At 45.8% G+C, this 10,853-nt stretch overlaps 1 long non-coding RNA gene across 3 annotated transcripts; it reads right to left on the bottom strand.

Annotated features, from left to right (window-relative positions):
* Positions 1 to 327: 327 nt before the first annotated feature.
* LOC120843083 lies at positions 328 to 5,434 on the bottom strand. Of its 3 annotated transcripts, XR_006078406.1 has the most exons (6): positions 5,391 to 5,433; positions 4,194 to 4,295; positions 3,272 to 3,396; positions 1,297 to 1,447; positions 1,101 to 1,201; positions 328 to 567 (listed from the first exon to the last, which is right to left on the bottom strand). It is a non-coding gene; the product is annotated as an uncharacterized LOC120843083 (long non-coding RNA). The 3 variants fall into 3 exon arrangements; XR_006078407.1 differs by lacking the exon at positions 4,194 to 4,295 and having other exon boundaries at positions 5,391 to 5,434; XR_005716085.3 differs by lacking the exons at positions 4,194 to 4,295; positions 5,391 to 5,433 and having other exon boundaries at positions 3,272 to 3,921.
* Positions 5,435 to 10,853: the final 5,419 nt, after the last annotated feature.

Here is a 10,853-nt window from a genome sequence, read left to right on the forward strand (position 1 = left end):
AAGGCGACACTACTGATGCTGACTCGTTTTAGTGAGGTGGACCTCGCCACATGCGAGAGAACTGAAATACTGGACACAAACATTGTCATAAGCTATGACGAACGGCCCTGAGGAATTGACTACTGAAGTCTAAGGCTTCAGTAGTCATATGCTCTAGTGACAAGGACACCAGAATTCCATGAGAGCTGTAGCACCGACTGCATGGCAAAAGATGCCGCTGCAGTCTTGCAGCGTAACTTTGAACGTGAGTAGCGCACTAAATTCCTGCCCAGCCTGTCAGGCATGCACATCCGTTCTGTGGAAAAAGTTGCAGTGCCAAACAAATCGCCATTAACTCTTTATTGTTACTGTTAGACAGACGAGCAGTGCTTGATGCTTTTAAAATAAAGTATAATTTTTGAACAATGCTGCATAGACAGCATGAGGTTTTCAAAATGAAGTATACTTACTGAACAATGCAGGATACTTTGCTTAAAAAAATGTCTGATAAACATAATAAAAAGCTCAGCACATTCAAGGCCCACTTAAGGCAGTTCACATCTCTCTCTCCTGTGGTGCAGAATGTTCCTGAAAAGCAACGAAAAAATGTTACGTTAAAGATATGTGAGCAGTGGTTTACCATTCTTTGAAACAAAACTAATAAAACAGTGAAGTTCAAAGTGAAGTGACTCAAATATGCAAGAATTGGAACTGATGTAAATAAATCACAAGTATTTTATGCCTTGTTTTTAAAGCACATTCATGCTGGATGTGTGTACTGTATTGCCAACTTTTGTTTGTTAGATTTACATCAAATGTCAGTGTTCTTAAAATTCGTTGCCTATGAATTCTTTTTAATCCATAATAAGGTACTATTACATAATGAAATTTTTCCTCTTAGAGAAACACTCCAAACAAAAAAATTTTTTTTAATTATTCCATACTGTTCACACCTGTAGTATTTGCTCTCAAATTAAACCAAAAAAGGTGTCACTGGCTTTAATATTTAAAGCATTCAAATACTCTCATATAGAAATTATGCTTTGAAGAAATTGCACACCATACTTACTGTTCTAGAAAAGTTTGATTTTTGTGCTAACATCAGCTTAAGACCAGCTTACCATTTGAGATGACTGATGTCAGGCAGGTGCGTGGCGAAGTTAATCTGTGACCATGGTTTCTACCTTGAAGTCTTCACATTTATGGCAGCTCTGCACTGCATCTGATAAAAGAAAGCAACAGAAGTATGACACCAATAATTCCATAAATCTGGTTCCATGTGAAGCGATCTGCACTACTGTTCCAGAGATTACTTACTTATGATGCACTCAGCAAGGTGAAGGTTCCTGAATGTCAACTTTCTCTTACGTCCTTCCCACACAAATTTTCGCCCCAACTGGTCAGTCAGCTACCACTTCGTGATCTGTCTCGTACAGGAAGCATAACCAGATCCGCAGACTTTGCTGAGCTGTCGAACATAAAAAAACATCCACATAGCAACCGCTTAGTGCAATCATAACTATTGATTGGATGTTTCTGTTTATTTTTAGTCAACCTTGGCAGGTGTTTATCGGCATCCATTTCTTCATTAAATGTGCTGCAAAATTATTCCAAAAGCCGGGAATCATAATGATAAAAAAACTGCATTGACTTTACTCAACAAGATTAACAATTTAATCAAACGTTTCGTCTCCCATGTGGGAAACATCGTCGGTGAAACCTTGAAGCAGGAATGAGCGAAAGAAACTTCAACAGTCCTATTTAAGCAAGTCCGCATACACATTGAGGAGGGGGCCGCAGCTGGAGTTACAAGCTGATGAGTCACTTCGGATGAACCATGATTCTACAAACCTGCTTGGACCCCACCTTTGTTCACGCGCCAGAGTGGACGCATTCTCAAAGTCGAAACTGTGTCCCGTATTCCAACAATGGTCTACGAGTTCCGTCTTCGCTCTTGTCGCATGCGTGGCCTTTGCCATGTCCCTTTTGTGACTTTCATTTAGCTTTAAACAGCATTGAATCATCAATCCAATTCACACATGAAGTTGAACAGAACGGTGCAAAGCCTTTTCTGTATGTTAATGTGTTCCGAAATAGTACCGGTCGCTTATATACAACAGTGTACCGCAAAGCAAAGCACAGGCAACCTCTTAAGCTTTAACTCGCATCATTCTGTCGAACATAAAAGGGCTGTCGTAAAAAACCTACTACACCGGTCCGAACGCATTTCTTCTAATCCTCAATTGCGCGCTGCTGAGAAAAAGTCAAATTTGGGGGATTTACGTGCTAAACCAACGACAGGCATCTGGCACGCCCCAGCGGAGGACTGAGGATTAATTTAGACTACCTGGGGATCTTTTGACGTGCAACCGAAAGCTTGGTTACACGGCGCCTGCTCCGCAATAAGCCTCCGCCACATGGAGATCCGTAGGCCAGCGCTCTCGCCTTGGAGCCACCGAGGCGGCTTGCGCGCTTCTGAGGACGCTGTTATTGTTGACCTGCTGATGAAGCGGAATTATCCGAAACGTTTTATTGATAACACGCACAAACAGATGGGACAAAGAAGTCAGGATAATGGACAACTTAGGACAGGGCAAGCAACAATACCCTATTTGAGAGGTGCTTTTGAGTCCATTCGCAGGGCCCTCGCCCATTTGAATATCCGCACAGCTTTGAAACCCCACCATAAACTATGTGACTTCATTTCTAAACCTAAAGATTACACCCCCCCAGAGTCCCAGTGCGGTGTTGTGTATAAAGTGAACTGTCTAGACTGTGACACATCCTACATTGGGGAGACAGGCTGGAAGCGCTGCACTTGCCTAAACAAACACAGCGAAGACGGAACTTGTAGACCATTGTTGGAATACGGGTCACAGTTTCGACTTTGAGAATGCGTCCACTCCGGCGTTACAACAAAGGTGGAGTCCACGAAGGTTGGTGGAATCATGGTTCATCTGAAGTGACTCATCAGCTTGCAACTCCAACCGCGGCCCCCTCCCCCGATGTTTATGCGGACTTGCTTAAATAAGATTGTTGAAGTTTTTTCGCTCATTCCTGCTTGAAGGTTTCACTGATGATGTTCCCCGCATGGGAGACGAAACGCTTGATTAAATTGTTAATCTTGTTGAGTAAAGTCGGCGCAGTTTTTTTATAATTAAATTTGCTACTAATATTTATACCTGCTCTTATTGAGGCACTTCCGACATTTAAACTGAGGAATTTCGACGTCTTTATCTCAATATGGCGATTGGACTAAAGATTATACCACTGGGCACGGGCTTGGGCTTACCCGAAAGCCCAGGCCTGGGATGGGCTCGGACTTTTGACTGTGGGCCCGGGCCGGGCTCGGGCCAGCACGTTGATTGGCCTGGTTCGGGCCAGCACGTTGATTGGCCTGGTTCGGGCTCAGGCCAGCTGTAATCGACCATGATGCTGACAGAGGCCATCGTAGAAATCGGCGTCTCGGTTATCTCAGCAACATCAACTCCAGAACCACTAGACAAGTACCCATGAACGTAGGCCCACCTTAAGACAGTGGACGGCAGCGTCGTTAATCATGAGGTGAGCTTCAGGTTAATCCCAGTGGCGTGATGTTTTTGCTTGTGGTGATAAATAGCGGCAAACCAAAAATAAACATACATTGAAGCGCTCTGTCAGGAATTAAAAATGGGGGACTCAAAAACATTAACGCTAAACAATCTCAACCTAATTGATCATGAGAAACACTTATCTCTCTCGAATAATAGCTGGGAAGCGCTAACATAGCGGCAATGATGTAGTGGGGAAGCTTACAGGCCTAGTAAACAATTATACACATACTGGGGAATGCCTGGCACATATTCAGGTATGAATACATGCTCAGATCTACAAAATATTTTAGGAGAAGATACAAACTGCAAATTAGTAGTCTTTCTTAGAAAACACATTGACGTATCTTAATCACAGTGCTAAAACCCATAAAAACACCTGATTAAAATTATTTTAATAAAAAAAGTTCTGAATATGTACATGACACCAGCAGTCATAACTTTGATTTAGTTCATCGCAAGCAATATTTCTCTGGCAGCAAACGAAGACAAACCTTTTAACTGTGCAGTGAACCAGAATTAATACAATACAACAAAGTTTCCGTATACCACTTTAAAATAACCACAAACGCTTTTCAGATCAGTATGTTTTGCTATAAAAGGCTATAAAGCCATAGTCCTTACAGTATATTATAAAGCTTTTAGTCTTGCTGCATCCAGTTGTGGCTTTGCTTAGCCTTTGTGCGGTTTGAAGGTCTGCCGGTTACAACTCGCCAAGGAGGCCATCTGTGGCGGAGATAATTACCAAACCTTACCGGATGAACATTGATTCCCTCTTCTATTTGAGAACTTTGTGTGTGAAGTCTTGTTGAGCCACATGTCATTGCCAATGCACACATAGAAGACATAAACTTCAGTTCATCTTTGAAGCAGCACTATGTACAGGAAATTTACCAGCGCAATATTCGTGACTCCAGCAAAATCGACGCCGCGTAGCGGCAGCGCCGAGAAGATCAGGAGAGGAGGTTGTCCCGACTCTGTCGTCTGCTATCGCTGCTTGGTTCTCGTAGGCAGCATAGAAACAAACATTGTTTCCAGTAATTATTTTAATGATTCCACCGGGTCCTTCCTACGCACTGAGTAGACAAACGTTTCTAGGGTCGAAAAATCACTTTGCATTAAATGTAACACTGATTTTACGCTGCAGTGCAGGAATTTGTGATGGTCCGCATGCTGAACAACGAAAACGACCTTCTTTCGTCCGAATTTTGCCTGAGCAGCGCGCCATCTATAGTTCGCTGGAGTCGCGAATAACCTGGACTGGGATTGAAAACAGGGGTCCTATTTGTCAACGGCATGCCTCAAAATTAATTTTGTTGATGAAAAAAAATATTGTAGCAATATTTACGCGGCAAAACGCAATTTGAGTTTGGCACAAAACAGAACCGGTGTAACTAGCAGGTATCCTTCTTACCTCATTACTGTCAGAGTTAACGATTTGAATGATTCGACGTGATACCTCATCCTCCTCTTCTTCATCTCCTCTCTCCCCCAACGAACTAACAAACAAACGAACAAGCATGCACGCATGCACGCACGCACGCACGCACGCACGCACGCACACACATACCTCTTCTCCAAATAGACACAGACTGCGCCACGCCTTGACAGATATAATTCATTCTAACCTTAAGCCTATCAGCACAGAAAAAATGTTAAAACACATAACCTTTACCTAGTTTCTGGGCATATGAAAACGAACACACGGCACCCCTATCAATGAAATTCCTTGTACTTGTGGCGGCATAACTAAAGAAAATCTCAAATTTAAAATACGTCTTATGAATTGCATCGCAAGCGCGAAAATGAAATTACAATTACCTGTCTCATACAAGCTTCCTCCAGCCCTCCCGGGCAGTCACTCATCTCGGCCCGTTCACACTCTTGCAACCGAGTACGACCGAGAGAGACCAAACCGGTTTTTAGGCCTCTTGCGATCTCTTAGGACCAGCTCCGCTCAGCGCATCCGGTCTCAAGAAGTCTTTCTCGGTCGTACTCGGTTGCAAGAGTGTGAACGCGCCGCGTCACTCTGCGATCCTGAAACAACCGGCGCCGAGAGTTACTCCCACATATTGTGCTTAAAGCTGCAATTTTTAACTTAAAGGAGATGGTCACTAGACTGGGCACAACGCGTGTGGAGACTAGAACTTACCAAACAACTTTAGGATCCGCACCTTGAAGAAGTCCGATTCTGTTTCGTCACAAGGCTTGACGGGCAGAAATTTGAGATGATATGTGGCTCATGGTCGTCCTCAAGACGTACGCTTGCATAATCGTTCGTAAAATTCCGGCCGCTCAACTGGTCTCGACTCTGCAACGTGCTTCAAGCGGTTAGACTTCCCGCGAACGTTGCTTCGGCAGCTTCGGTTCTTCTTCCATGCTTCCTTGTCCTCCGGCCGGACCGTTCGGTTTATCACGTCGGACCACTTCCTGACGCAGGGGATGTATCATGTGACTATAATACTTCGTATTTTAACTCTTGTTTTTGTTTGCTGAAGTAAACGAATACTTAAAAAATTTACTTATTGACCTTAATTTAGCAAAAAAATTTGCATAAATTGCACTTTGAAAACTTATTTTGGTTTTATATGCATACCTCGGCAAACCTCACTCATGAGGGCCCTCACTCACCCTCACTCACCCTCATCTTCACAGGTGAGGTGAGGGTGAGTGAGTTTCTGAACCAAGAAAATTCATGAGTGTGAGGGTGAGTGAGGGCCGTGAGGGCCGTGAGGGGCTGTGAGGGCGGTGAGGGCCGTGAGGGCGGTGAGGGCCGTGAGGGCCATGAGGGCGGTGAGGGCGGTAAGGGGTATGAGGGCCATGAGTGCGTGAGGGGCGTGAGTGCGGTGAGTGGCGTGAGGGCCACGAGTGCGTGAGTGGTGTGAGGGCGGTGAGTGCGTGAGGGGTGTGAGGGCCATGAGTGCGTGAGGGCAGTGAGTGGCATGAGAGGCGTGAGGGCCGTGAGGGCCGTGAGGGCGGTGAGTACATGAGGTGGTGTGAGGGCCATGAGCTCGTGAGGGCGGTGAGTGCGTGAGGCCCCCTTCAGATCGAGCATCTTTCTCAGCAATTTTGGTGGTAATGGCGGGTTGTTCTCTATAGCTTTCCCTAGAACGACACGAATTGCTGAGATCGGGTCCGGCTCGAAATAAGCAAGCAACTCGGAGCGATTCGAATGCGTTTGAAGCGGCTGCATCCAACCAGGGACGCAAAATTTTCACGTGATACCTCGTGCCGGTGATGATGACACCGAAAGACTTGGTTCTGGTTTGAAATCGATCGTTTTTTTTTTTTTAATAAACTGTTTCAGAAAGGTGCATTAGTATTTTTAACGAGATTTGAATGCATAAAAACACGTTTATAACGCGTAATTGTGTCTAAATAGTGCAAGAAAAATAAAATTTTATGATGAAGATGGCAAATTGCAGCAATTTCTTGCTGCGTGTGACCGCGGGCGGCCCGTGTTGCTGGTGTTGGGACGTAAAGTTTCTGGGCGAAATTGCCCCATCTGAAGCTGGCCTGAGTGGCGTGAGGGCCATCAGTGCGTGAGGGGCGTGAGGGGTGTGAGGGCCGCAAGGGCGGTGAGGCGCGTGAGGGCGGTGAGTGGCGTGAGGGCGGTGAGTGGCGTGAGGGCCGTGAGGACGGTGAGGGCCGTGAGGGCGGTGAGGCCGGTGAGGGCAGTGAGTGGCGTGAGGGCCGTGAGGGCTGTGAGGGCCGTGATGGCGGTGAGGGCCGTGAGGGCGGTGAGGGCCGTGAGGGCGGTAAATGACGTGAGGGCCATGAGTGAGTGAGTGGCGTGAGGGCCGTGAGGGCGGTGAGGGCCGTGAGGGCCGTGAGGGCCGTGAGGGCCGTGAGGGCCGTGAGGGCCGTGAGGGCCGTGAGGGCGGTTAGTGCGTGAGGGCCGTGAGGTTCAGTGAGGGTGAGTGAAGGGCTGAAGGTGAGTGTGACTGTGAGGGTGAAGGTGAGTGAGGGGCTGAAAGTGAGTGTAGCTGTGAGGGTGAGGGTGAGTGAGGGGCTTAGGTGAGTGTGGCTGTGAGGGTGAGGGTGAGTGAGGGCGACCTAAAATGCCGACCTCTGTTTATATGTCATGCGGGTGACCGGGGTGAATCCACTGTTCACTCTATTGACTCCAGCAAGCCCGCAAGTGTGACTGATGCACTTAAGAAAATAATAAACGTTTCTAAAAATTATGGTATTACTTAATTGTCAAATGTAAATACTGAATATATATTAAAATTATAACGGAGTAATTTTTATTTGTCATTTTAATTAGAAAATTGCATTTGCTGCGGGACGACATCGGTGCGAATTTTAAAATTTGGATTTGAGACACGTAGGGTGTCGCGCTGTGCGACCATGAACCCAAACAAAAAAATATACTTGGAGCCACTAAGTATACCCAGCTTGCCAAGGACAACAGTCCTGAGACGAAGTTGTGTGGTTGTGTCCTGAAAAATGCTACAACAGGCCAAGGACCAGAACCGACGTCGCCGACAGCAGTTTCTGTAAGCTCGGTTGTCTCGGAACACGGTGAGACAAAAACACCCCGTGAACTAAGTAGTACCAATGAAACCAGAAGCGGTCACAGTACTGGGCCAGTTAGTGAAGACACAAGTGATAAAATTGTGAAAGTGACGGGAGATTTGAAGACCAATTTCCTGTCCAAGTTTCCGAAAAGGCTACTGCCAAAGACGAATGTAACGAGTCTGACGTACCCTGTTTCGGCTGGCCTTCATTTTAATTGGACGCAAAATGAAGGGGTTTTGAATCTAGAAAACTTCATTGCTGGAGTGTACACTCTTCCCGGCATCAAGGAAAACTACAACATTGGGAAGCCAGAAGCCAAACTAAAGGCCCAAACTGCCAACAAGCGCGTAAAATACCTTTCAAAAAGGAACTTCCTTGCTCAACTACAAAGTGGAAAGCGCTGCCTGACAATTACTGTGCGTGAAACAAGGTGCAATCATAATTTCGGGAAGGTCATCCTTATTTCGCGCGTGTGTGTGTGCATTTTATGTGCTTTTTTTAATGACTTCTATGGTGTCAATAATTATTGGATGTTATTCGGCACTACCGGCTTTTCTTTTCTGTTAATAAAAAGCATGCCCACGATAGAATGTGCACGTGATCTGCCGCCCCAGAACGAGCGCGTAGCCTCTGGCTCAAACAGGATACGTTCACATGGCAAAATGGAAGCCTGAAGTATCGCATTTTTTCGCCAACTCCGCCAAAGTTTTAAAGTCCCGACGTCGGAAGTCGGAGAGCTTTGGACCAATCGTGAAAGATGATAATAGGATTTTTGAGTCAGTGTTATTCTGTTTTTGACCCGGTTTTACTCTGATTTGCTCGGTTCTGGAGCGAAATTTATACAAAAACGAGAACGTTCCGCTCCGAAACCAGGTAAAACTGAATAAAACGGAGCAAAGTCTAATGTGAATACATAATCCAGTTGGTGCAATCGTTTACGCTATTACTGTTACTGAAACATCCTGGAAAACAAAAGGACAGAATACACCGCTAAAACTGCAGAGTTCCGATGATACCTGAATTTCGTGGCTTGCCTATATATAATTATTCATGAATCTTGTGCATACTATGTGCACAGACAATGTTCCCGTTCCCCATAGTCTTTTCTTTATGTTTTACTGGCAGCCGCATGTTTTATAATACGAAGGAAGACAGTACGTAATCAGGAAATTCTAAAACACGTGAGAAAAAAGAGTTCATATTCACTTTATTAACTGAATGTTTTATTTAATTAGTGTCTACATGGCCCAACCCAAGTTATATAGCTAAAAAAAATGTTTATTTGACAGAGAGGAACCCATCGGGCACGCACGTATCTGCACGGGGGGGGGGGGGGGGGGGGGGGGGGGAACCATGGGACCCCCCCCCCCCTCCTTCCAAATCTTTCATTTGGTGGGGCCTCCTTTCCCCCTCCCCCTCATACAGTATTTTGTCATGGGCGAATCAAAATCCTGGCTGCGTGCCTGCCATCGGCTATATTTGCGGCAAAAATTATTTTCCTGTGCTCAAAACATAAAACTTTAGTATACAACAACTCTAATTTCTCCACTAAGCATACTGTTTAACCTGATAGATGCCCACTTAATAGATTTCAAGTTCTCCATGATCCTCATCTCAAATGGTCCAATAGAAATTCCCAGTCGACCGTTAAAAGTTCTCGATTTGAAATGCATTTCATTTGACCAATGAAGCTTTCAGTTTAACCGGTACAACTTCTTATTGCACCTATTGAAGGACCAATATGCCCTTGTATTGGACCGGAAGACATTCGTGTTGTTCCGATAGAAGTTTCTACGTGTCCCACAGAAGTTCCTAATGGTACAAGAGAAGTCTGCATTGGTACGATATAACTTTTTATCGGCCCAGTAGAAATGCCCATTGGTACGATGAAATCCTATTGATCCCATAAAAATCTCTATCGATCCCATAGAAACTTTTTGCTAGTGTGTGTTAATTTGGCAATCGAGCATTGCCACTGCCATACAGCACCGAGTTCGCTTCTCTGCTGTGCATGGCTCATTGCTATCTCTCGCACAATGGCTCTGCCACATAGCGCCACTGGCTGCAATGAGCGGCTATGAGCAAATTGATTGTCGTGCACATTGACACAATTGGCATCATGGCGCTTGCCCCCTAAAGTTGACTTTCCCTCGACCTATTCTTTTGCCTTCCCCCGTGCTGCGGCTTCTCTGCAGCATTTCCAGTTGCACCAATGTGCAAAACATCGGAATTTCTCATCGGCGCCAATTGCACATTCATGCTCATAGGTTTTGGCTGTGCATTTCAATTGGAAAAGGCCTGCCATTTCCAGCAGGGTTCATACTGCCTGCGGTACGACTTCTCATGCAGGGGCGGCTCTACAGGGGGGCAAGGGTGGGCAGCCGCCCCCCTTAAATTTCTGCCTGCCCCCCCAAAAAAGCTGCCGGGGGGGGGGGGGGGGGGGGGGGGGGTTGGGGAGTTCAGTCCGCAAAGCAAAGGTCGTGGTTTCCCAAAAGGAAAGTTAACGTCGGACAATACGGGTACTTTAGCAATGGACGCGGAGCATCCGTCCTTTCAAGCCAGCCATCCGTCCTTGGAAGCCAAAGCAGGCAAATAAAATATAAGAATAGAGAAGCACGACACTATTTTTAGAAGAAACAGCTTTACAAGAGACATACCACTCCCGTCTAGCGTACTTTTCTTACTTTGAGTTCTTTCGGTGGAAGCGGGCCCAGCAGGACCCCTTCGTCGAGAATAAGCTTTCTGGTTTTTGTGAAGAGT

The sequence above is a fragment of the Ixodes scapularis genome, unplaced genomic scaffold, assembly GCF_016920785.2.
Source record: "Ixodes scapularis isolate PalLabHiFi unplaced genomic scaffold, ASM1692078v2 PGA_scaffold5__190_contigs__length_132052651, whole genome shotgun sequence".
Taxonomy (NCBI): domain Eukaryota; kingdom Metazoa; phylum Arthropoda; class Arachnida; order Ixodida; family Ixodidae; genus Ixodes; species Ixodes scapularis.